The sequence below is a fragment of the Neolamprologus brichardi genome, chromosome 9 (assembly GCF_056152115.1).
Source record: "Neolamprologus brichardi isolate AB-2024 chromosome 9, ASM5615211v1, whole genome shotgun sequence".
Classification (NCBI taxonomy): domain Eukaryota; kingdom Metazoa; phylum Chordata; class Actinopteri; order Cichliformes; family Cichlidae; genus Neolamprologus; species Neolamprologus brichardi.
In genome coordinates this window covers 2,271,785-2,298,691 of record NC_142112.1, presented here as the reverse complement: position 1 = coordinate 2,298,691, position 26,907 = coordinate 2,271,785, and the positions used below count along the sequence as shown (strand labels likewise).

At 41.3% G+C, this 26,907-nt stretch overlaps 1 pseudogene; it reads left to right on the top strand.

Annotated features, from left to right (window-relative positions):
- The first annotated feature begins 341 nt into the window (after positions 1 to 341).
- On the top strand, positions 342 to 26,590 carry LOC118455334 (uncharacterized; annotated as a pseudogene).
- The last annotated feature ends 317 nt before the right edge of the window (positions 26,591 to 26,907 follow it).

The following is a 26,907-nucleotide window of genomic DNA, read 5'->3' as shown; positions in this document are numbered from 1 at the left end:
ACTCAGGTCTTTTGGAGTGAAGGGCCCACTCCTGAAGACCTTCTATGACTCTGTGGTGGTCTCTTCCTTACTTAGACTTAGATCCTCCCGCGCCGATCGGCGCATCAGGCGACAAGAGAACGCCATCGAACTCGGTCTATCGCGGCAGTTGTTGCTTCATCCCATGACAGTTCGACTGAACGCAAATCTTCAAGGAAAGTGCTCCTCCATGTCATTTTAGGTCTTCCTCGCCGTCTCTTTCCATTCTTCGGGTTCCATAGAACCGCGGCACGGGCAGGTCTCGGGTCCGGTAGCCGAAGGATGTGACCGGCAAATCTGAACCGACGCTTGGTGACTTGGACATGGAGCGGCTCTACTCCTGCACGGCGATATACTTCTTCATTGGTAACGCAATCCCGATATGTGATCTTGAGCAGCCGTCGAAGACAACGTTGTTGGAAGACGTCAAGATGGCGGTTGATGGTGGTGGTCTCAGCCATCTTTTAAGGAGTGGTCTGTTGGGGGCAGAAAGAGACTGAATAGGCTGATCCACAGGGCCAGCTCTGGATTGGATGCCCTCTGGACCCAGTGGAGGTGTTGAGTGACAGGAGAATGGTGGCTAAACTGTCATCCCTGTTGACAGTTTAGCCACTCGCATGGGGTGGGAGATGTTGTCCAACATCTCCCACCCCATGCAGGAGACTCTGACAGCACTGAGCAGCTTCTTCAGTGGCTGCGGCACCCATGGTGTGGGACGGAGAGATTTCACAGGTCTTTCCTCCCCACTGCTGTCAGACTCCACAACATGGTCTCTGCAGAGGACCACAAATGTGCAGACAGACACACACACATCACATAGACAATTTTAACTCTCGCCCTGTATCCCTGATATGCACTAGTAGTACCAAGTGCAATTTCTCCTACTATAACAAAGCATCTCTTCAAGTTTTGAGCATTCCAGAAAATGCTGATCTACTGGGATTTTCTCACACAGCTATTTCGCTTTTTTTCAACAAACATAGTCATCAGTCAGAAGTATTATGTTTAGCTGATAAGAAGGAAAAAGAAACTCAATCAACTACAAAAAAGTTATTTAGAAAATCATCAATGAACACACAAAACATAACATAGCAGAGGTGGGCTAGAGCAACAAATCTACACTGTCAGCTAAGAACAGGAAACTGAGGCTACATTTTGGACCAAAATTGGACAAAAGATGATTGGAAAAACGCTGTACTCCAATTGCACCCACAGTCACCTGATCTGAGTCAAGCAGAGCATCTTTGGAATGTGCTTGAAAGGAAAATGAGGAAAAAATCTGCAATATTTTCACCAAGTATTTCTAAATAAATATTTTTTCCAAAGGAGCTACTGACATGAAATTTTCACCAGATATCAGTAAAAATGCATCCTATCCACACATTCAAAGAAACCAAATCATAGATGCCCATAAATTATGTAATGTGTAATACTGAAAATGACACAGTGATAAAGTATGGAACACATGCAAAAAGGCATGGGAAGTCATGAGAGCAGCTGAAATCTATCAGTAATTAGAAAGCAGTCCTACAACTGTTTCAAAGAAAAGAATAAGTAATGAACTCAACCGCCATGCGCACGTGTTAAGTCCCTGGCCACATTTTGGATCAATGTGTCTGGATTGTGTCTTTAAGTGTCTCTGCAGGGCCTCCTTCTGACTGGGGAGCTGTCTTGGGCTGGCGTTGACCTGGCAGCTGCTGAGTGGTGCCCACTACCAACTGGCAATTTTAAAAACCCTGTCTCAAGCAGTTGTTCTCCTGGCAGCAATTGGCAGCAGGAACAGACCTGTCTTCAGCATCCAAACACTCAGTTTTGTGTGCATCTTCTGAGAACCATTAGGTTTTGTATACAGTGTTGTAAATACTCTTGTCCACGTGTAAATAAGCACTTTAGCAGAAAGGGTGATCATTTTTCATACAGTTTCTCTTGTCTATTAGTCTATTAAAATTGGGAGTTGGAAGTAGTGCTTGTGTTTGGTTTTGTTTCATGCAGGTAGCACTTTTTTGGAACAGCTTTTTTTGTTTATTATTTTGACCAGCTATTACTTTGGAGTTAATGCTTTCACGTACCTTTAACAGCATATTAGCTATTGGGTCTGGCTTTGAGGACCGGGGCGGGGACAATGTTTTTTTTATGTTGCTTTTCCCTTTTCACTGCATCGATCTAATAAAACCAGAAATAGGCAAAGACAGCACATTTAAAGTTTACTGAACAACGTTTAAACAGGCTCGTGATTTACTGGGAGAATGCGGTGTGGTCGGATGAGACCATAACTCTTTGGATGCCATAATACACACTGTGCTCTATTTGTTTTATCATCTGATGACTTTTATTTGTGATCACTATGTTGAATGAAAATAATGTGTTTTATGTGTGACTCACCCTGAAGCTTATAATCAGGCTACTGTTTCCTGCCAGAGTGGTTGGGAGCCGTGTTTAGTTGCATGGTAACTGCTAATTAAATGAAAATGTCAAATGCAGCGCACATGTTATGTGTGGCTGCATGCAATGGGCGTGTGTGCATTTTAAGTCTTTGACCCACAGAGACAAAGTCTTTTCATCATCACGACGGAAGGCTTGACAAACACTAACAGGCTAACTAAACAGATATAAAGATGTCTATATAAAAAGAACAATTCTGTTAGAGTAGATCCCTGAGGAAATAGTCTGCTTTGATGAGTTCTTTAGCTTTCCTATGCAATCATCTACAGTATGTTGCTCTTCTTTTACCAATGTCTGTAACTTTCGGACAGGAAAGGAGGCAAACCCTGGTTTATATATGGAAGTCAACAGAAGGCATGTCGACTTTGAGAGTCAATATATTTCTGAAAGTGATTTTGCCATTCAATGTCATTCATAGACTTAACAGTTTTTGTCAATTGCTTTGGTACAATTCTTGAAGCTGAAATGTCACCACACTTAATGCAGTTTCTAAAACAGATGCTTCTGACATGGAATTCCCACCAGGTGTCGGTAACAACCCATCCAATCCACAAAGAAATTAAACTATAGATGTCCATAAATTATGTGTAATAATGAGATATGGCACGGGGGGGGGGGGGGGGGGGGGGGGGGGGGGGAGCATTGAACACATTAAGAAAGGAAGGTCCCTGAGAGTGATATCTGCTGTGATGAGAATAATGGCATTAAAAATTTTCAGTTACTGGAACATGCCGCCATTATCAACACACGAGTCAGATTCTTTCAAGTCTCTTATTGCCAAGATACCAGCAAGAGGAGGGGTAGGCCTGCCATGTAGAAAGACTATATCCAAATACACAGACAGTAATTAAGCTAAAATTAAATTCGAGCTCAGAAAGACATTTGAGGAGTTAGACTATGTCTCTACGACAGCAGACATCTGGACTGAACGTAATAAAAGCTATCTTGTGTAATGGTACACTGGATAAATCCACACACCATGAAACATGGGAAAGCAGCACTGGCATGCAGAGGTTGTTATACTCGTGACAATATTGCTGTTGAGTTGGACAACATTCACTCATGCTACGACATATTCTGCAAAATACCATCAACTGTCATGGACAATGACTCAGGTTTTGTCAAGGCCTTCAAAAAGTACCAGCCAGTTGAGGAGGATCACCAGCACACCAACATGCCGTTAACACTCATGCAAAATGTTAGTAATTAGGTTTAATATCACATATAATAACATAATAACACACCCTGCTGTTATGTGCTGGATTGTCTCTGGGGCATCTTTACACAGCCTGCACCTGGGGTCTTGCCTGGTGTGATAGACCCCAACCTCTATGGATCTTGTACTGGTAGGATTTCTCGATGTCAGCCGCCTCCTCTATCTGACGGTGGTACATACTGTGCAGGGACCTGTCCTTCCATGATGGTTCCTCCTCTTCCACCACTTTCTTGGGTTTCTGCTGCCTGAGGTATTCACTGAGCACTCGGTCAGTTGGGGCCGTCTTCATGATGTATTTGTGGATTTTCATTGTCTCATCCTGGAATCTGGTGCTGACTCTCACCAGTCCCCGGCCTCCTTCCTTCCATTTAGCGTACAGCCTCAGGGTGCTGGACTTGGGGTGAAACCCTCCATGCATGGTCAGGAGCTTCCTTGTCTTGATGTCAGTGGCTTCTAGCTCCTCCTTTGGTCAGCTTATTATCCCAGCAGGGTACCTGATCACGGGCACGGCGTAGGTGTTGATGGCCCAGATCTTGTTCTTACCGTTCAACTGACTCCTCAGGACTTGTCGGACCCTCTGCAGGTACTTGGTGGTTGCAGCTTTCCCAGTGGACTCCTCATGGTTCCCATTTGCCTGTGGGATACCCAGGTAGTTGCAACTACTATATAAGACATATCTGCAATGTTACCTTCTGGTAGTTCGATCCCCTCAGTTCTGACTACCTTCCCTTTCTTGGTTATCATCCAACTACACTTCTCCAGTCCGAACGACATTCCGGTGTCATTGCTGTATATCCTGGTAGTGTGGATCAGTGATTCGATGTCTCGTTCACTAACGGCATACAGCTTGATATCATCCATGTACAGGAGGTGGCTGATGATTGGTCCATTCTGTCAGTCAGTTTCTGAAGCCAGTCTTGTTAATGATCTCACTGAGGGGGTTCAGGTCTATGCAGAACAGCAGTGGGGACAGAGCATCTCCTTGGAAGATCCCACACTTGATGGGGACTTGTGCTATTGGCTTGAAATTGGTCTCCACTGTTGTTCCAAATATACTGTGTATGATACATCGGTTTATGCAAGCATGGCTCTACGAGGCAAGCCAAAAAGAAGACAAATGGTGGCCAAAGTTAGCAGTTGGTGCCCCACTTCTTCTTTGTCTTGATCCAGGGATAAAATTGAATGTGCAGACTCCCAGTAGGCAGCAGTCTGCCACTTACTGACAGCCAGCTATTTGCACACTGTTTCTATTCATGCTTTTTACACAGAAACTACCACAGGTATTTCCAGGTAATAATCACACACTTTCTAAGTTTGCTTTAATAGGTTATTAAATAGAAACAGACAGTTCTGCATTTTGCAGCTGTGTTTCCTGCTTATTACACAAACCTCCAGAGGTAATTGAGTAGTAATAACTTAGAAATGACCAGATTATTACATTCTTTTTTCTTTCTATAAATTTTCTTTCTTTCTATTACAAGCTATATTTTCATATTATTACCCCCCGTTTTGGGGATCTTATTATCCTATTTCATAAATATCAGGGTAATATTCCCCAACAACCACTTTTGCCACCATGATATTACTTGGATATTAAGTGGTTATTATTTTGGCAATTTCATGGTAATAACTTAGTAATTACCACATTATTAACTTCTCCTTGTTAAATTACTATTAATAAAGGTATTTTAAAACTGAAACTAATCTGTCACACTGGAGTGCATTTTTGAACCTTTGCAGACACATCATGATATCTATCAGTAATTAAGAAGTAATCCAATCCCTCAGTGCAAATTACTATTAGCTGGTTCAGTCCTAGCTGACTGCCTATAAAGTGATGTGTCACACAAGGTGTCATGCAAGAAACATCTCATGATGGGTAGGGTTAGAAAAATTCCTCAACTACTGAAGGTTCCAGTGAGCACTAGCGCAGCCATAATCCAGAAGTGGAAAAAACGTAATTTCACCATGAAACGGAAACTACAAGGTGCTTCCTGCAAGAATGGTCTCTAACAGATTCAACAGCATCTTGAACTACATGTTCTAACTTGTGATTGATGCAATGAATAACGATCAGGTTAGGGCTGACTATCATTCATTTCATTTTAGGGCTGCACTGTGAATTATGCATCTAACTAACCATGCATTTATGCATAACATTAACTCCAAGGCACTTTTTAACTGCAGGTTGTTTCAGAAAGTTGCTCTGCATAATTCTAAAATCAGAACCTGCAAATCTGACCTTTCCAGAGAACTCTGATATCGATAATCAGCATGAAACTGATGGTGGCAATAATATTTCTAGGCAATTTTTGTAACGCTTCAATAAAGTATAAAAATAAAGCTGTAGGCCCATCGGGGGATAAAAATTAATTGAAGGACATTGAAGAACAATAGAAAAAAAAGGAAGGTCGGAGATATGGGTCGTTTCATTACTTTGTTGAGGGATAAAAAGGTACAATTACCAAATTGTTTTGCAGACCTGCCCTTTTTCTGTCTTTTTTCCTCATGCTGTGTGTCTCCGCCACCCTTCTGATCCTCCTGTTCTTATTATCCAGCTCCATCAAGGTGTTGGCACTTTCTTCCATCCAGCGTGAATGTGAAAGGTCAGGCCAGTGATCAAGCCAGTAATTAGACAGACCTGGAAAGAGAAACTAGATCACTGCATGTCACCCTCTTCAAATGAACAGCCAGCCATGTCTCCTTCCTACGAAGCGACAGATTAAGTCTGTGCCTCTTTTCATCTAAAAGGGAAACAAGAAGAGGACACAGTGAGGGGGCTCACCTCTCTTTATGCCTTAATCCACAGCTATTGGCTTCTAAGCCTATTAGTGTCTGGAAACTTTAATACAGAAGCTAAGAGACCCCTGGGAGATAAGAGGGGAGAATAGTTTTTTTAATGTTTGTACATTTTCATGCTTTAATAAAAGAATCTAATACAACAAACTGACTTTGGCTGTTCTAATGTTAAGATGGCTGTTTAGCTGAAAATGTAATCTTTAAGTTAGATGAGTATTAAACTGTAAGAGCAACAGACTAGACTCTCCTTCAACTGCTGATTATTAAATATGTACAAACAGCAGCATTTCTTGTGTCTCTCTCCACATCTGTAAAGGCAGCAACACCAAACTGAAGAAGCTTGCACTTCAATAACCATTCAATAATGGTGGATTCAACACAGTTTTAACTGAAGATGAATTACAGAGCACTGAAAATGCCCTCACAGTATTTTTCACTCACTGACTGCCTGTAAAATCAGTTGCAGTTTTTAGCCAACATTTCTGTTTGTAACCAACAGAGCTGATGTCCACAAAAGAAAAGAAAAAGGATTAAAACACCAATAATCTGCTGAAACCAACTATGGACATATGGTAGCTTAAGCCAGAATGTATGTTTAATTTTTCCATGGATTAATTTTTCAGCACCGGCCAAAAAACAAACAAACAAACAAACAAAAACAAATATATAAATTAAAAAAAATCCCCCACTCACCTCTAGGACTGTGGCCTTCTGGACAGGGATCTCAGATGTTGTTCCTGGACTCTGCTAGAACCACTTGCCTAACTTGGGGGTAACTGCACTGAGTGCCTTGATTACCACTGAAACCACTGTTGTCTTCACCTTCGCGTTTCTTCTTCCACAGGATCTTAGCTCAGTCATTCTCGACCACCCTAGGGAGTGGGTCCCATTTTGACCTTGGGTCTTCCAGGCCATACTCTGCACAGATATACCTGTATACTGTGCCGGCCACTTGGTTATGGCGTTCTTATATAGTGTTTTTCTACTCTGAGCACTTAAAGCCCTTTACACTTCCCTCTTTCAACTATGCTCTTTCTACATAAGTGCTTTCTATCTAATATTCACACACATTCATACTCAGATGGATGCATCAGAGAGCAACATGGGTTTACCATCTTGCCCAAGGATACTTGGCATGCAGACTAGAGCAGACGGGGGATTGGCAGGTGACCTGCTCTGCCACCTGACATGACAGTGGCCTCCATCTTCCATAAATGAAAAAAACTATAAGTATTGAAGGCCTTAGCCTTAGGAATTGAAGGCCTTAGCCCTCTGACTAGTCTAGACAAGACACATGGCCTTAAATCGGGGTAGAAGGGCCTTAATCTAGTCTAGACTACTCAGCGAGCGTCCAAAAACCCGGAGATCTCAGACAGAGCTCCAACACTGCTCTGTGGAGAGAGTGCAATGCTGGAAAGACTACGACCTTTCAGAAAGACTACCACTTCTGCATCATTCCACCAATAAACATCTGTGACAGAGGTGCTAGAGGGAAGTCACTCATCAGTAAAAGGCACATGCCTTTGGCAAACACCAGAGTTTGCTAAAATTAGCTCAATTAGTTAATTAGTTACTGCAGGAATATCTTAAAGGTTTAAAGAACTGCATGACCTCTAACTTTTTGCTTATTATCAGGATGTCCTAAAAACTCGCTGAAAAGCCTTCAGTTAATCCAAAATGCTGCAGCAAGAGTCCTGACAGGGACTAGAAAGAGAGAGCAGATTTCTCCTGTTTTGGCTTCCTGTTAAATCCAGAATTCAAAATCCTGCTCCTCACATACAAGGTCTTAAATAATCAGGCCCCATCTTATCTTAATGACCTTGTAGTACCATATCACCCTATCAGAGCACTTCGCGCTCACACTGCAGGCCTACTTGTTGTTCCTAGAGTATTTAAAAGTAGAATGGGAGGCAGAGCCTTCAGTTTTCAGGCCCCTCTTCTGTGGAACCAGCTTCCAGTTTGGATTCAGGAGACAGACACTATCTCTACTTTCAAGATTAGACTTCAAACTTTCCTTTTTGCTAAAGCATATAGTTAGGGCTGGACCAGGTGACCCTGAATCCTCCCTTAGTTATGCTGCAATAGGCCTACACTCCCATGATGCATTGAATGTTTCATGTGTACATACTTTTTTTTTCACTCACTGTTTTATACAGTATGTCTTGAATAGTTTTTACGATTTCAGAGAATATTTCCTTAGAAGAAAATAAGTACTGAGTCTAGAGACAGTTGAATCCAACCAGCTTTATAGACAGTGTTAAATCGATCATGCCTTTTTAGAGTAGGGCTCCATAGAGTAAATTAGCCTTTATACTTGTAGTGTCTCATGCCCACCTTAAGTGATTATGGTGGGCTGGGCTCGCGGCAACAGTCGACATGGGATTATTACTCCTAACTGGTAGAGTGTGTGCGAGAAGTGTGCTTTTGGTATTCGGCTAGCGAGTTGCTAATTGTGGATTTCTTTCTTCCCCCAGGAGAGTCGGATGGAGAAGCAAGTTGGGGAGCACATACACTCAGAGCCTCAGCACGGAGAACACAGGGAGCAAAGGACGAGCACTGTTTGAAAATTGCACTTTTGGAGTGAATTGTCGGACTTACCTGTTTTGTTTCACTGTAAATAAACGCACTGTTTTGCTGTTGAGGAGAACCGCGCCTGGATCCCTCTTTTCCGTGGCACTAAACATTTTGTGAAAACTTCAAATACTTATTTCTTAAATCCAGCTTCACAGACAGTGTTAAATTTACATCGGTTTTTGAGACTAGGGCTCCATAGTGTAAATTAGTCTCTATACATGTCCACTTTAAGCTATGGAACGAGTTTCTTCTGCTTTTTCCTCTTATATGGCCGTTCCTCTTTCAAAACGACTTGTGAATTTAATACCAATCTCCTTTTTCCAGTGTATTTGGCAACATTTTCCAGTTAAATCTTTCCCAAACTTTGTTTTTTTGCTTGTTTTTTTGATACACGTGATAAAGTTAGTTAATGTAATATTTCTTATATTTTTTGACTTTAGGGTGCTGCTCTTTTCTCAGCATCCTATCCACTCATTCTGATTGATCATCACCTGGCCTCTACAAGAACAGATTATTGTCCTGGCTCTGCTCTTTAAACGATAATGTTCCAACCGAACGTCTGCGGTGGTGGTGTTGTTGTTGCAGTGATGGGGAGCAATCTTCATTGAAAGGCCAGTGTCAACCGTGGCTGAGGCAATCAATACAGAGAGAGCTCACTTGAAGGTCACACACTAATGAGAATACCCTAATAGCGAATATTCATCTTATGAGTGCTTACCTCAGGGATCAGGTTATCAATTAAACATGTACATAGACATGTGGCACCCACACACTTATAGTGCATCTCAAAAATGGAAAATTGTAGCTCAGGAAAAAAAAAAACACTATCTGAAACTATTTAAGTATGTCCAAATATTTCCAACTACTGAAAAACAAATATTCATTTATAAACTCCCTAATAGGCTTTGATAGTGGCCTTCAGTTCATCTTTATTTTTGGGTCATATGTTTCACATCTTCTTTTTGATGAAAATCCATAGATTTTTGGATAGACCATTGAAACTCTGTAATAAGATGGTCATCAACAACACGTTCTCACTCCCAAAGCGTAACATTTTATGCTAGGTGACAAATCGTCAACAGATTACGTTTTCGGCTACCCACCACGTTCCTGAATGACGACCTCGGAAAAATGAGGAAATATGAGAACCGTATGGACTCAATCTACACATGTTCGCTCTTTTTCTTCAAATCGCTTAGAAACACGCTATTTAACATCATTAAAGCCCTGGTTACGGTCAGGAAAAAGGTTATGGTTAGGGCTAGGGATAGGACAGATAGAGCTGAGTATCATCTGCATAGCAATGCCAATCTATGCTATACCTTTAAATAAAATTCGCGAAGCAAAGCATGTATAATATAAACAATATTGGTCCTAGCATGGATCCCTGTGGGATTCCATCATTAACCTTTGTTTGTGAAGAGGACTCCCCATTTACATGACTCCACGGTCAGAAGATCATTTGTAACCTTCACTAAAGCTGTTTCTGTGATGTAATGAGTCCTGAAACCTGACTGAATCTCCTAAAATAAGCCATTCGTCTACAGATGATAAGGTAGCTGTTTTAAAACCACTCTTTCAATGATGAAAGTAAGGTTGAAGATTTGCTTATGATTAGCTAAGACAGCTGGGTCAAGTGATGGCTTTTTAAGTAACAGTTTATGTAATGCTAGCTTAAAGGCCTGTGGTGTGTAGGCGATTACTAGAAATAGGTTGATCACATTTAAGATTGAAGCATTAATAAATTTTAGAACTTCTTTGAGCAGTTTTGAAGAAATGGTGTCAGAGGAATGCTTGGCTTAACAAAGCTCTGACTTTATGTCAGCCTGACTACAATGCTGAAAAGAAACCTAGGGTTGTTCATATTTTCTTTTTTCAGTGATGAGTGGAAGATGTTCTGAACTTACTGAGGTTTTTTTTTAAAGAGAATCAGAAACTATTTTTCCAGGGTAAATGATGATCTTCTAAATTATTGCGACACCATTTCCTCTGCAGCTTACAATCTCTGTGCTTTCAGATGTGTATTTGAGAGTTATGCCAGGGAGTTGAGTCCTTCTAATTGAGGCTTTGTCTTCTCTTCCTCCTCTCACCCCCAACCAGCCATGGCTGATGGCTGTCCCTCTCTGAGGCTGGTTCTGCTGGAGGTTTCGTCCTGTCAAATGGGAGTTTTTCCTTTCCACTGGAAAGGAAAGCACTGATCCAGAGAAGGTCTTCTGATTATTGGGATTTTTATCACAGGGTCTTTACCTTACAATATAAAGTGCCTTGAGGCAACTGTTGTGGTAATTTGGTGCTTTATACATAAAACTAAATTCAATTGAATTGAACTGACGAATAGTCGAGGGTGAGTGAGAGTTTACCCAACAAGTCCACATCTCTTTGGTGGGCTTAGGGAAGGCACTTGACTTTGTTGTGGGAACTATTCAAGGTGTATGGGGTGTTTGGCCCATTGGTATGTGTGATGGCTGCACTTACAGGCTTATACATAATATTGCATTCACATTTGTCTTTCTTTAAATATAGGAATTAATTTACAAGACAATAAATAACTGGTTTTGGTTTAGAATTAATTCACATACCCACATAACACTGCATTCTAAAATAAGTGCAAACATTTTAGTTTACACTGTTATGTATGATTTAATCTTTGTTACCTTTGTTGCAGCTGCTCCAGTCCCTTGATTGAGGAGCCAAGAGGTGGAAAAGGGGTGGAGCGAGCTTTGATGGAAGACTGCAAATTGGCTCATTCCATAACTCGGGACCATGGGGGGGAATTGGAGTTCATTATGTTAGTTTCAGTTAGGTTTTGTGTGTTTTTCCCCATTTTTGTGGGCTGATCAGCCACTATTTAACCCTCTGGGGTCCAGGGTGTAATTGGCCGTTTTTGACTACTAGCACAATTGATCTAAATTCAGACAAAAAATTCAAAATCCGAGTTTCCCCTTTGTCTCGTTAAGTGACGTCAGTTTTTTTTGAGTTACCAGTATGATTTGTTAACTTTGAGTAGAGTTATCTTATTTTGACCTCTTTTATGGGCCCACGATTTTGATTCTTTTTGCATGATTTAATCAATTATGTTTTTGGGTTAAATAAAAAATCATTTTTTGGACTTCAACCTGTGCCTAAGTTTCATTTGCTGCTCGGTCCATCACAGTATGGGTCATTCAATCCCTGTATAACTGTTGGAGGAGCCAACAATGCCAACAACGGTCCCAGTGCATGTTGGACTCTTGGTAACCAGTTCTGTTTTTATGGACAGAATCTCTAAGCTTAGCCAGGTAGAGGACGATTTCTACTTATATAAAGCACCTTGAGGCGACTTTTGTTGTGATTTGGCGCTATATAAATAAAATTGAGTTGAATTGAATTGAGTTACTTTGGTGGCCTCAGAATGTCATCTTAGCCTTTTGTGGATAATATTGTTGTGTTGGTTTGATCAGGTGGTGCCCTGTAGCTTGCACTGCTGAGGTTTGCAGCTGTGTGTGAAGTGGCGTGAATGAGAATAATCACCATCCTCAGCTGGAAAAGGTTGGTGTTAAGGAAAAAGATATTTTCTAGTGCTTATTTTCTGTGTATTTTGTTTTATGTATTTTAATAATAAAGGCCTGTATAAAGGAAGGCCAGCTTTGACTCGCAAACAAACTGCTCAGCCAGACTGGAACTGTGCAGAACAGGAAGTCTTGTGCAGAGCTGCAGAGGCAGAACATTAAGAACAGGATGCAGACGGAAAAGCAGAACTAGGCAGAGAGTAGCACACGTAATCACTACCAGCAACACACACACATAAAGTAAGGGCAGAGGTAAAGAAGTTGTTTTGATCGAAACTGTGTATGACATGAAAAATGAAGTACCAGAATAACAGGAGGAGTGGGGGCTAGATGAGGAACGCTGAAATTATAAATGTAACAGATCCAAGGACGGCTCTTCAGATCTGCCGATGCTTACCACCATGCCTACTCCAAGTCAGGGATGAGTCACTGCCCCAAGCAGAGGAATTTAAGTATCTTGGGGTCTTCTTCATGAGTGAAGGAAAGAGTGGGAGATGGAGAAAATACATCACCTCTTTTTTTTTCTTTTGTTTTTACAGTTTCTGCTATATTGAATTTCAGCAGATAGCTAATATAACTCAGGACAGGGCACCGAGACAACCAGCAAACACTCACACCCACATCTGATACACTATTATATTATACATACGGTTGTGAGGTGTTAATCGCTTCTCGTTACCATGGATACTAGACGATGCACGACAGACGATGAAGGCAAAACTCGGGCCGGTCACGAAAACTGTCACGGTCTGGCTGGCAGACCGTGGGGACGTAGGGAATGAGGACCCAAGCGCGGAGCTCTGTGTGTAGACAGTGCGTTTATTTACAGTGTGGTAAATACTGATGCACAAATAATCCCCGTGCTCCCCAAGACTCCCGTGTGTGTCTTCCAGTGGCATCCGTGTTCGTGCTCCCCACTGTCGTGACTCTGCACAGCCTGTGCGTGCTGTCCTTCCTCTCCACGCTCCTCCTGCAGAGAAAATAATGGAAGCAGCCGTTAGACACTGACCCCTGCAGGCAAACACGATAAGTCCTGCCTGGACTAACACTGACTTGGGAGTCTAACTCAATGATCCCGCGTCGGTGGGAGCTCCAAGACACTCCTAAGTAGCTCCCCCGACGAGCCCTGATCAGCAGCAGGTGTGTGGCTTCGGGTGTGACCAGTCCCCTAGCAGGGCCACACCCACCAGGTCTGAAGGCGCCTGTAAACAAGTGTTCAGACACACCTGCACCCATACACACACCCACACACACACTCATATCTACAAACATGGAGAAGAGGGGCAGCAACACCAAAAATACATATAATATAAAAGTCCATGACTGCCCAGGGATCCTGACAAAAATGGTTGCATGACTGAAAAATCGGCTCAAAATGGGCCAAAAATCGCACAGTGTACGCCCAGCATTATGTGGCTAAAAAAGTAGCCTGTTCATAATAATCTGTTTTACTTGTATCAAAGACATTTTGTCTCATCCGTGTGATTAAATCAATCTTTCTGCTTAAATTAACAAAAATAGTTGAGCTCCTAAGATGTTTTCAGTGTATCTTTGTAAATAATATTTAGATAGTTTCAAGCTGTCAAAGGAGCTTGCAAAGAAAAGCGTCTGGACTTCTTTAAGTTACTTGAAGATGTTTCACCTCTCATCTGAGAAGCTTCTTCAGTTCTAAGGTCAAATGGTGGAGAGTCCCAGATTTAAACCTAGTGGGAGTTTCCCCCCACAGAGAGACAAAAGGACCCCCTGATGATCCTCTAATCGCCTGAGCCAAGGTGTGAAACTGGGTGTGGGTCCCAATCAGCCAGAGTTTCGGGTGAGTTCATTGTGAAACCTGGCCCCACCTTATCATGCTCGCATGATAAGGTGGGGCCAGGTGGGGCATTATACTTTATTTCCCTTTTTGAGAGCAGCTTCAGCAAATGCAGATCAAATTTCCTTATTTTGCAGTACATGACAAGTGCGCTATTTCTTTTCTCATTTCTAACTTTAATATTTTTTTAAATATTCAACTTTTCTCTCCAAAATTTTATAATTTATTTTAATTGAAAGAATTGAAACAGCTACATATACCTTTCAAACATTTGGATCAAATATAGTTCGATGGTCCCACCCTATTTCTTTCTCTTTGGGGCATAGTTAAATAATTAAAATGAACTGTACTCCATAATTCAGTTCCTTACTACAAGCTGAAGATCCCAACAAAGTACTTTCATCAATTTAACAGGCTGTTCAACAAATGCATTGATAAGTGTCCATTTCTCTGGAGACTGTGAATCCATAGAGGAATTCATCTTCTTCACAGAGTCAGTTTTTGAAATATTTGCAACTTCGACATCTCCAGCTCTTTGGATCTCCCTCCACACCTCCTTTAACAATAGGCTTATGTTAGGAAAGTCTTTGGGGGAGGTTATGAGGTATCTAAATATTATTCAGTGCTTTAAAGGACACAGATAAAGGCTCCCCACGCTACAATAAACCTGGGAAACTGACCTTAGTATAGCTTTACTAATCAGGAATGGACTATGATTCTTCCGAATATTAAAAAGATGTACAGGGAACTTAGAACATGCTAACCCAATGACTACAGTCCGTTTGTTTACAGTCCGATATTTTATTTTTTTCAGACCGTGCTCTGTAAACCGGGCAGATGGATGTGTGGGAAATTTGCCGGTAGATCAACAGTTTTTGAAATACTCAGACCATCTGGCATCAACAACCATGCCATGTTCAATCACCTTTTGCCCCCACTGTGATCAGTAGTAAACATTATGCACTATTTATTCCCCAACATTTTAACTCATGCATGGGCGTGCGTGTACATGTGCATGATCCTCTGTACAAGGTACCTTTGCTAGTTCATGAGATGAAGGTATCACTGAAAACGGGTAGTAAGGGATCAGGATGTAAGCCATGGCCTAGTGCGGGTGGTGGGTATTCAATCTTGTCTTCGGCATATGCAACAAACCAAAAACACCCGCCACACCCACCAAAATAGAAAAAGTTAAATCACTTTTCCTGTCATTAGTTGTGTTAAATAAGTGCGTTACTTTGCCAATGCCACCATACACTTTAACACTATAATTAAGCTATGGCTCTGAGGCCAAATCAAAGAAGGTGACTGTGTCTTATTGTTCATTTTCCTAGAAGGCAACTTTCCTTGATGGAAATTACCTGCTGGAAGGCCTGTAGTTTTGTCTGTGCAACAAAGACATTTTTCCTAAAGATGAATCACAGACATATACAACAGTGGGCTACCAGTGCTATCACATTTAATTTAGTCAAAAGATGTTACCCGATACCTCTCAACCTAAAACACATTATGATTAGAGAAAACACATAGTATGCATATTACACCAATTTAAATCACAGTTTAAAACTGTTTTAGAGCTACCTCTATAAAAAGTAAATAAACTCCTGATCAAGAATGTAACATGGCATTTAAATACACCTCTCAATAGAGATTACTTTCATTTGACTGTAAATATAAAATCCACAAGGCTCAGCAATGTCACCCCTGCTGTTCATCCTCTGCATGGACACAGCAACAGCCGACCTACCATCACCAATACTCTGGACCCTCCTTTACACAGACAATGTGGCACTTGGAGACCCAGACCACCCACCCCTCCGAGAGCAGTCACAGGAATGGAAGGACCGGCGGGAAGAAAGTGGAATGCACCTGAACAACAAGAAGACAGAGCATCTAGAATGTGGCCCTCGGACTCCAGGATCGATCCAGATCGACGGCCAGGAGTTAAAGAAGACCACCCGATTCAAATACCTCGGCTCTCTGATCTCAGCGGACAGTGAGACCCTCCCAGATGTGTGCTCATGAATCAACGCAGCATGGCTGTAATGGCATGAATCCACCAGCATCCTGTGTGATAAGAGGATGCCCGAACACCTCAAAGCTAAGATCTACAAGACAGTGAAACAGCTGATGGCCCTATAGCAGCAGAATGCTGGCCAGCCACCAAAAGAAGAGAGCAGATCCTCAATACTGTGGAGGTCAAAACGATGCTCAGGTGGATGGTGGACTTAACCTGCCTGGATTGAGTGACGAACGAAGATGTCTGAAAATGACTCGGCGTTGCCTCAATCAAAAAGAAAATTGAGGGAAGCACGTCTACGGTGGTATGGACACATGATGTGCAGTGAGGAGAATTCGGTGTCAAGAACAGCCCTCCGACTCGACCCTGGAGGGCTCCGACGGCAAGGAAGACCGAAGCAATGTGCGCAGTGGATCTCGCCCCAGAGACACCCAAGACCGATCCAATTGGAGAAGACAGAGCCATGCAGTAGACCCCGCGCTGGGAAGACGCTGGAAAAGAAGATAAAATCCACACAAAAGTTACTACAATTCTATTTATTTATTTATTTAACAAGTTTTCATTACCTCTCTCTCTCTCACTCTCTTTTTCCCCCTACTGTATGTGTGTGTGTGACGTTTCCTACGGTACCCATCATCGCACAAATACAAATAACACTTTTTTATAAGTTGCTCAGGAACACTATATAACAGGTAACCATAAGTATTGCTTTTTTATACCAGTTTCAGGCTGGATGTCTGCAGAGGTCGATTATCTTGTTAATAATTTCACCTCCTCACTACGTACGACTCTGGATACTGTAGCTCCAGTGAAAACTAAGGTCTCTAATCAGAAGTACCTGACCCTGTGGTATAATTCTCAAACACGTACCCTAAAGCAGATGACTCGTAATCTGGAGAGGAAATGGCGTGTCACAAATTTAGAGGATCATCATTTAGCCTGGAGAAATAGTTTGTTGCTTTATAAGAAAGCCCTCCGCAAAGCCAGAACAGCTTACTACTCATCACTGATTGAAGAAAATAAGAACAACCCCAGGTTTCTCTTCAGCACTGTAGCCAGGCTGACAAAAAGTCAGAGCTCTTTTGAGCCAACCATCCCTTTAACGTTAACTAGTGATGACTTCATGAACTTCTTCACAAATAAAATTTTTATCATTAGAGAAAAAATTACCAATAATTATCCCACAGATGTAATATTATCTACAGCTACTCTTAGTTCCATTGATGTTAAGTTAGACTCTTTTTCTCCAATCGATCTTTCTGAGTTAACTTCAATAATTACTTCCTCCAAACCATCAACGTGTCTTTTAGACCCCATTCCTACAAAACTGCTCAAAGAAGTCCTGCCATTGATTAATTCTTCGATCTTATATATGATCAACCTATCTCTAATAATTGGCTATGTACCACAGGCCTTCAAGGTGGCTGCAGTTAAACCTTTACTCAAAAAGCCATCTCTAGACCCAGCAGTCTTAGCTAATTATAGGCCAATCTCCAACCTTCCTTTCATATCAAAAATCCTTGAAAGAGTAGTTGTCAAACAGCTAACAGATCGTCTGCAGAGGAATGGTTTATTTGAAGAGTTTCAGTCAGGTTTCAGAGTTCATCACAGCACAGAAACAGCTTTAGTGAAGGTTACAAATGATCTTCTTATGGCCTCTGACAGTGGACTCATCTCTGTGCTTGTCCTTCTTGACCTTAGTGCAGCATTCGATACTGTTGACCATAATATCCTATTAGAGCGATTAGAACATGCTGTAGGTATTACAGGTATTGCACTGCAGTGGTTTGTATCATATCTATCTAATAGACTCCAATTTGTGCATGTAAATGGAGAGTCCTCTTCACACACTGAGGTTAATTATGGAGTTCCACAGGGTTCAGTGCTAGGACCAATTCTGTTTACATTATACATGCTTCCCCTAGGCAGCATCATTAGAAGACATAGCGTACATTTTCACTGCTATGCAGATGACACCCAGCTCTATCTGTCCATGAAGCCAGATAACACACACCAATTAGTTAAACTGCAGGAATGTCTTAAAGACATAAAGACCTGGATGGCCACTAACTTTCTGCTTCTTAACTCAGATAAAACTGAGGTCATTGTACTCGGCGCTGAAAAGCTTAGAAATATGGTATCTAACCAGATTCCTACTCTGGATGGCATTACCTTGGCCTCCAGTAACACTGTGAGGAACCTTGGAGTCATTTTTGACCAGGATATGTCCTTCAACGCACATATTAAACAAATATGTAAGACTGCGTTCTTCCATTTGCGCAACATCTCTAAAACTAGAAATATCCTGTCTCAGAGTGACGCTGAAAAACTAGTTCATGCATTTATTACTTCCAGGCTGGACTACTGCAATTCATTATTATCAGGATGTCCAAAAAACTCACTGAAAAGCCTTCAGTTAATCCAAAATGCTGCAGCAAGAGTACTGACAGGGACTAGAAAGAGAGAGCAGATTTCTCCTGTTTTGGCTTCCCTTCATTGGCTTCCTGTTAAATCCAGAATTGAATTCAAAATCCTGCTCCTCACATACAAGGTCTTAAATAATCAGGCCCCATCTTATCTTAATGACCTTGTGGTACCATATTACCCTATTAGAGCACTTCACTCTCGCTCTGCAGGCCTACTTGTTGTTCCTAGAGTATTTAAAAGTAGAATGGGAGGGAGAGCCTTCAGTTTTCAGGCCCCTCTTCTGTGGAACCAGCTTCCAGTTTGGATTCGGGAGACAGACACTATCTCTACTTTCAAGATTAGGCTTAAAACTTTCCTTTTTGCTAAAGCATATAGTTAGGGCTGGACCAGGTGACCCTGAATCCTCCCTTAGTTATGCTGCAATAGATGTAGGCTGCCGGGGGATTCCCATGATGCATTGAGTTTTTCCTTTCCAGTCACCTTTCTCACTCACTATGTGTTAATAGACCTCTCTGTATTGAATCGTATCTGTTATTAATCTCTGTCTCTCTTCCACAGCATGTCTTTTATCCTGTCTTCCTTCTCTCATCCCAACCAATCACAGCAGATGGCCCCGCCCCTCCCTGAGCCTGGTTCTGCCAGAGGTTTCTTCCTGTTAAAAGGGAGTTTTTCCTTCCCACTGTCGCCAAAGTGCTTGCTCATAGGGGGTCATATGATTGTTGGGCTTTTCTCTGTATCTATGAAGCGCCTTGAGGCGACATTTGTTGTGATTTGGCGCTATATAAATAAAATTGAATTGAATTGAATTGAAATTGATTTTTTTACACTACTCTCTATAGGCTTGAAAACCGTTTTGTTCAAAGAATAAAGCTTTTCTGTGTTCACACACTTTGGTTTAGCAAAAGCCACAACCTTCGAAAGGTTCACTACAACATCCAGTAAGTGATTATTTCATGTCATCTCATGGATGCATTTAGCTCAGATGTCTCAGATGAATTATGCACTCAAATGTTCAAAAAAACAGCCAAAAAGCATGCTACTACTCATATTTTGAATAAGTTCATGACTGTTATTTGTAAGTTATAATGTTTGATGTCTGGTCGAGTTAAGTATGTATAAGACAGTTTATTCTGCATACTCATACAAATCATTTATATTATTCCTGAGTTAAACTTCATCATAACATACAATCCAAAGAATCCATTGAAACTATATATTCCTCATTCATTCAGTGGTTTAATACATGATGACAAAAAGAATAGGTCAACATTTAAAACAAAACAAAACATCAGAGTTAAGAGTAAGACTCTCCGGATAAAAAAGTCATGTCTTCTGTACCAATTTGAGAGCCAATAGACAAAAACCTGGACCAATCACACTAGAAGCCAATGGTCCCATGAATCCCCAGAGACTGCTGAGAAGCAGCCTCAGGAACTCACTTTTCTGCACCGCTATAAGACATATGGTATGTTGCAAATAGCAGTTTTGGAGCTCATAAAAGTCACCCTAAGCACAGTTCTGAATGGAATTACACAAAGGCTAGATATTTGCACAGGGTGTAAAATTTTGGCCCCTAATAAAATGAAACATTCATGCCTTTCCCCAATGAAAAATATTACTTTTTCTGATATTTCGAGGAGCTGACAAAAAGACTGTGGAATGGGCATTTTGTACCTACAGCACAGATTTGGGATGTGTTAGAGGCGCAGAAGAAGCCTATGTGTTTTAGTTAACAGAATATGTCAGTGTTGAACAGAGTCTTAGAAATTTGCAAGATCGTGTGAGTACTGTGAAAAGCACTAATGTGCATAAAGTTGTAGATGAGACATACATACAGTGGTAGGAAAAGTAAAGTTCTCTGCCTACTAACTCAAATGTGTGATTCATGATCAAATCCTTTTTAAGCTTAGATGCATATTGTGTGATATGGTGATTATTAGCATGATCTGGTTGCTTGAATTAAAAAAAATCAATTTTGAGCTTGTTTTGAGTTGAAGATTAGGGTTTTTTTCCCCTTTTTTTGTTTTTCTAGGATAAGAGCTCAGCTAAGTTTTGGTTTTGTCTTTTTTGGTGGGGTTTTTTTGACACAACCTGACTGTTTCCTTCTCCTCCACATTTGTTGTATGAATTTGGGTTATTGTTTTTGTGAGAAAGCTACCATTAAACTTTTTTCTGTTTATAACACTTGTACCGAGTTTCTGGAGTTGTTGTGTTACCCCTTCCTGCCCTCGAGGAGGCATAACAAGTGGTGATATGAAGCAGATGACAGAGATAAGGAGGGGCAAGGTTATGAATACACTTAAACGTGAGAACTAAGACTTTAAAGTTTATCCTGGCTTCTATGGGCAACCAGTGAAGCTGTTGAAGAATTGGGGTAATATGGTCTCTTAAGGGAGTACGAGTTATGACCTGAGCTGCAGAGTTCTGAAGAAGTTAAAATTTATGGAGGGACTTATTGGGAGACCAAATAGGAAGGAATTGCAATAATCGATCTGGGAAGTAATAAAACTATGGATATGGATGGCAGCAGCATGGGGAGTAAGGAAGGGACGAAGTTAGTTAATGTTACGTAAGTGAAAGTATGCAGACTGGGTTATGTAATTAATGTGAGACTGAAATAAGAAAGTACTCTCAAGTACGACACCCAAACTCTTTACCTGCAGGGAAGAAAGTATGGGGGAATTTTCAATATTAATGGACAAACTGTGAGATTTGGTTAAGGTAGCGGCTGTGCCAACGAGTAAGACTTCTGATTTATTACTGTTAAGCTTGAGAAAATTGGAGGAGAACCATGATCTCATCTCCATAAGACGGAAGGAGTTAGGTGGAAGGGATGAATTAGGTTTGGAGGAAATGTAGAGCTGGGTGTCATCAGCATAACAATGAAAATTGATATTATATCTTCGGAATATATATCCAAGAGGGAGCATGTAGATAATGAATAAAAGAGACCCTAATACTCAACCATGGGGCACACCAGCAGAAACAGGAAAGAAACTTGAAGAGTGGGATTTAAATTGAATAAACTGAGTGCGGTCTTAGCCAAGAGGGGTGTGACTAATGCCAATGGATGCTAATCTGGTCATTGAGGTATGAGTGAAGCTGGAAGGCAACAACTTTCTCAAGGATTTTCAAAATAAAGGGGAGGTTTGATATTGGGCAGTGATTATCAGAATTATTGGAATCTGCACCAAGCTTTTTGAGAATTGGAATGACAAAAGCAGTTTTCAGGGATGGAGGAATAATTCCAGTGTTAAGGGAAGAGTGGATAATACTAGTTTTGAGAGGAGCCATTGAGGGAAGACTAGCTTTAATTAACACAGTGGGAAGAGGGTCGAGCTGGCAAGTGGATGATTTAGATTTTTGAATAAGATTTGATACATCAGCTATGGAGGGAAGAGTAAAACTTGAAAATGACTGGGAGGAAGACAGTTAGGAAAACAAAAAGTCTACTTCACAGTTAGAAGCTCCTACAGAGTTAAGTTTTTGGTGGATGTCAGCGATTTTATGAGTGAAAAAAGATATAAGAGAGTTGCAAAAGTCAGCAGAGTCCATATGAGAGGGGAATGAGTCCGGAGGTTTTGTAATTTCATTAAACAATGAAAAGAAAGACCTGGAGTTGCCTTCACTAGAACTGATTAAACCAGAATAGTATGCGGATTTGGCTGAAGCAATGCAGTCCAACAACATACAACAAGATATGATCGTTATACATTTCTTTGTGTATGGTAAGTCCGGTTTTCTTGAACAGATGTTCCAGTTGGCGTCCTTTATCTTTGAGATGGCACAGGTTAAGAGTAAACCATGGTGCTGAACGGGAAAATGAGACAGTTCAGTGTTTAAGTGGATCAAATATGTTAAGAAGATTATGGAGGTTGACATCATAGTGCAAAACAAGTTCATCAGGGGACAAGGAGCTGTGCATAAATGGAAGGTCATAAATGGCAGATGGAAGATCAGCAGGGTTAATATTACTAATTTTCCTAAATGTCATGTCACGGAAAGTACAAGTTTTGGAGGCTGTTGTATTTACTGTAAAAGATGTAAACATGTGATCAGATTGGGGAGACAAATGGGCTTTACAGTGAGTGTGGGTAATGCCAGAACTGCAGACCAAATCCAAGATATGACCTTTAGAATGAGTAGAAAATGTTTATGTATTGTAGAAGCCCAAAGCTTTCCAGACAAGAAGTAAAATCTCTGGAAAGAGGGATTTTATCATTGTCCATATGGATATTGAAGTCACCAACAATTATCAAAGTAAATATAAATATAAATAATTATAAAGTACTGAGAAGTAAGAAGAGCAGCAAAGTGATTTAAAAAATGCTTATTTGGCTTAGGTGGCCGGTACACAGTACATATAATGGTGGGATTAGATCCAAGGAGCTCTATTGCAATGTATTCACATGAGTGGAAGGGTGGGGCAGAGTCAGGGAGAACTTTCCAGTGCTTGCGGTGAATTATTGCGAGGCCACCGTCCCTCCCGGAGTTGCAAGGTTGACAGATGTAAACAAACTCAGATGGAGTAGAGTTATTAAGTGAAACAAAACCATTACGTTGTTGCCACATTTCAGTCAAGCAAAGAAAATCCAACTTACGGTCCGAGAGGAGATCCTGGACGAGATGCCAATTAAAAGAGCGGATATTTAATAGACCAAAGTTGATGCTGGAATTACCATGTCTGACAGTAGGCTTAGCCGCCCTAACAAGGTGGGCCAGCAGATTGTGGTCAACAGCCCGGTCAGTTTTGCAATGAGTTTTGGACCAGATGGACACTGTTGAGTTAGTGTCATTGGTATTGAAGTTTTGCCAGAGCCCATGGTGGATGTACCTGCAGCGGGGCTTGAAAGCAATGTAAAGAGGTCAATCAATCAATCAATCACCTTTATTTATAAAGCAGTTTAAAACAACCACAGCTAACACAAAGTGCTGTACATTGGAACCATAAAATAAAATTACATAAGCTATAAATAAAAGCCAAATAAAAGAAAGAAAAACTAAAATAATTAATTAAATAACTAATTTCATTTCAATGAAAAACTAAGTTTCACTGAGGTTAAAAGCCAAAGAATAAAAGTGGGTTTTAAGACGCGATTTAAAAGTGGACAGTGAAGGGGCCTCTCTAACGTGCATGGGCAAATTATTCCATAATTTTGGAGCCACAATAGAGAAGGCCCCGCCCCCTCTGAGCTTCCTCCTGGATCTCGGTACCTCCAGGAGCTGGTCAGCTGACCTGAGAGACCGACAGGGTGTGTGGAGATGAAGAAGCTCAGAGAGGTAAGGCGGGGCAAGACTGTGAAGGCATTTAAAAACAAACATAAGAATTTTAAAATGAACTCTAAAAGACACAGGCAGCCAGTGCAGAGAGGCTAGCACAGGAGTTACATGCTCTGTTTTACGAGTTTCTGTTAGGAGTCGTGCAGCAGCATTTTGAACCAGCTGCAGGCATGAGAGCAACGACTGATGGACCCCCACATAAAGTGAGTTACAGTCGTCCAGGCGGGAAGAAATAAAAGCACGGATCACTGTTTCAAGGTGCTGCCTCGAAAGACCAGGTTTTACTCTTGCCAGTTGCCTTAAATGATAAAAACTGGACTTCACCACTGCTCTGATTTGGTTGTCCAATTTAAAATCACTGTCCAACTTAAAACCAAGGTCAGTAACAACAGGTTTAAAATAAACTTCCAGGGGTCCCAAATCTACAGAGAAGGACTCACAGGGACCACTGGGTCCAAACACCAACACTTCTGTTTTCTTTTCATTAAAATTTAAAAAGTTTAGAGCCAACCAAGCTTTAATGTCATCTAGCCATGTCATGAGAGGTTTTATGGAGATGCCACCCTTCTGCTTCAGTGGCAAATAAATTTGGCATAACAATGAAATGAGATCCCATGCCTTGTAAGGATGGAACCCAGAGACAATAAATACAGTAAAAACAGCAGTGGCCCTAAAATTGAGCCCTGTGGGAGGCCGCATGACAGAGGAGCAGAAGATGATTTGGAACCGACAAGGCTGACAGAGAAAGTTCGATCTGACAAATAAGAATTAAACCAATTGAGTGCAGTGCCACCAATACCTACTAAATCACTTAATCAAGAAATTAGAATATTGTGGTCTACGGTGTCAAAAGCAGCAGTTAAGCTGGTCAAGCAAGACAAGAACAACATGGTTACCAGAATCACATGACAGAAGGATGTCATTAAAAACCCTTAATAATGCAGATTCTGTGCTATGAAGGGTTTTAAAACCTGACTGAAAAACCTCAAAGATACCATTATCATTTAGAAAATCTTTCAGTTGACTAAAAACAATTTTATCTAAAACCTTGGAAAGTAAAGGCAGCTTGGAAATAGGCCTATAGTTCACTAAAACTGTGTGATTAAAGCCAGGTTTCTTAAGCAGGGGCAGCTGTTAAATTCCGGTTCTTTTGATTCTTTACGGCCAAAAAGACACAGCTCAAAAGTGGTCTTTTTACTTTAAAAAATGATCTTTATTTTACATATCCAGATATGGAGACCTTAAGACAAAACACACAATGGCAGGTCTGAAGCACAAACGGAAGCATAGTTATTTATATACTTGCTCTCTACGTCATACCACACTTTAAGTTTCGATCAAACAGCCTAGTTTGGTTTCACTTTCACTTCATTCTAGCTGCAAAACCACACTTCTGCAAAAGCATGCAGTTTCCTGTCAGCACTTTTTGGCACAGAGTGTACTCAGAGTTAGGCCTTTCTTATATGAAGCAATATAATCAGCATATAAACATTTAAGATGATAAATTTAAACCTCAACACAGCACTACTGCATGTTTGAAATGTGCAGGAACCACACCAGAAGACAGACTGCTGTTAATAATTTCAAGGACATACTGCCTTATACTATTGAAAAATGTCTTTAAAACATCCCTGGCTCATTAACATTAAGGGTACCAACCTTAAAGTTGCTCATATTTGAAGACCAGCAAAAATGAAGTTAAAAAGAAGGAGCTGGCCATCCTCACTAATTTGATTTGTCACCTTTATTATCATTATCACCTGGGCCCATCCTCCTGTAGGCCCATGACCCGCAGGATGCGCTGTAGTGGTTGGGTGCAATATGCGTTGGGCAGCGGCCAGAAGCGGAGGCCCTAGCAGATTAGGACTAGGAACTGGCACATGGAATGTCACCTGGCGATATGGGGCGGTATCTCTGGATTGGCAGACCGGGCTGGTGGTTCCCATCTTTAAGAAGGGGTACCAGAGGTTGTGTTCCAGCTATAGGGGGATCACACTCCTCAGCCTCCCTGGTAAAGTCTATGCCAGGGTGCTGGAAAGGAGAGTCCATCGGTTAGTTAAACCTCGGATACAGGAGGAACAATATGTTATGGTTCCCAGGTGAGTGTGAATCGGTGGGAACAAGAATCAGCACATCCAAATCGGAGTGCCCACTCAGGGTCTTCCCCCAAGTGGAAGACTTTAAGTACCTCAGTGTCTTGTTCACGAGTGACAGGAGAAGGGGGTGGGATATCAAAACAAGGATTGGTGCTGTGTCTTCAGTGATGTAGACGCTGTACCAGTCGGTCATGTAATGAGAGAGCTGAGTGTAAAAGGGAAGCTCTCAATTTACTGGTTGATATACGTCCCTGCCCTCACCTGTGGTCACCAGCTGTGGGAAGTGACCAAAAGAACGACCTCACGGATACAAGCAATGGAAATGAGTTTCCTCCGAAGGGTGGCTGGCGTTTCCCTTAGAGATATGATGAGAAGTTCCGCCTGTGCTGCCCCTTTAAGGCAGGCATGATAATTTGGGTGTGTGTTTTTTGTACCAGCAGACTTGTCGTAGTACCTCACCAGTGAAAAATAGTCCTTTAGCCAAACTGTCGTCTGTTCCACTTTTTGTTCACTTTTTCTTGCTGAGCCTGAGAGAGCACATGCCTGTAAGTAGTTGCTATTTGTTTTGTAAGCTTTCCAGCGTTAGTTTTGTGTAGCAGTTTAGAGTTTTGTGTGAGAAACTTTCTTTTGTGAGGAAAAACGGCTGCGATGCTAACACGTTAGCCTGTCTATGGGAT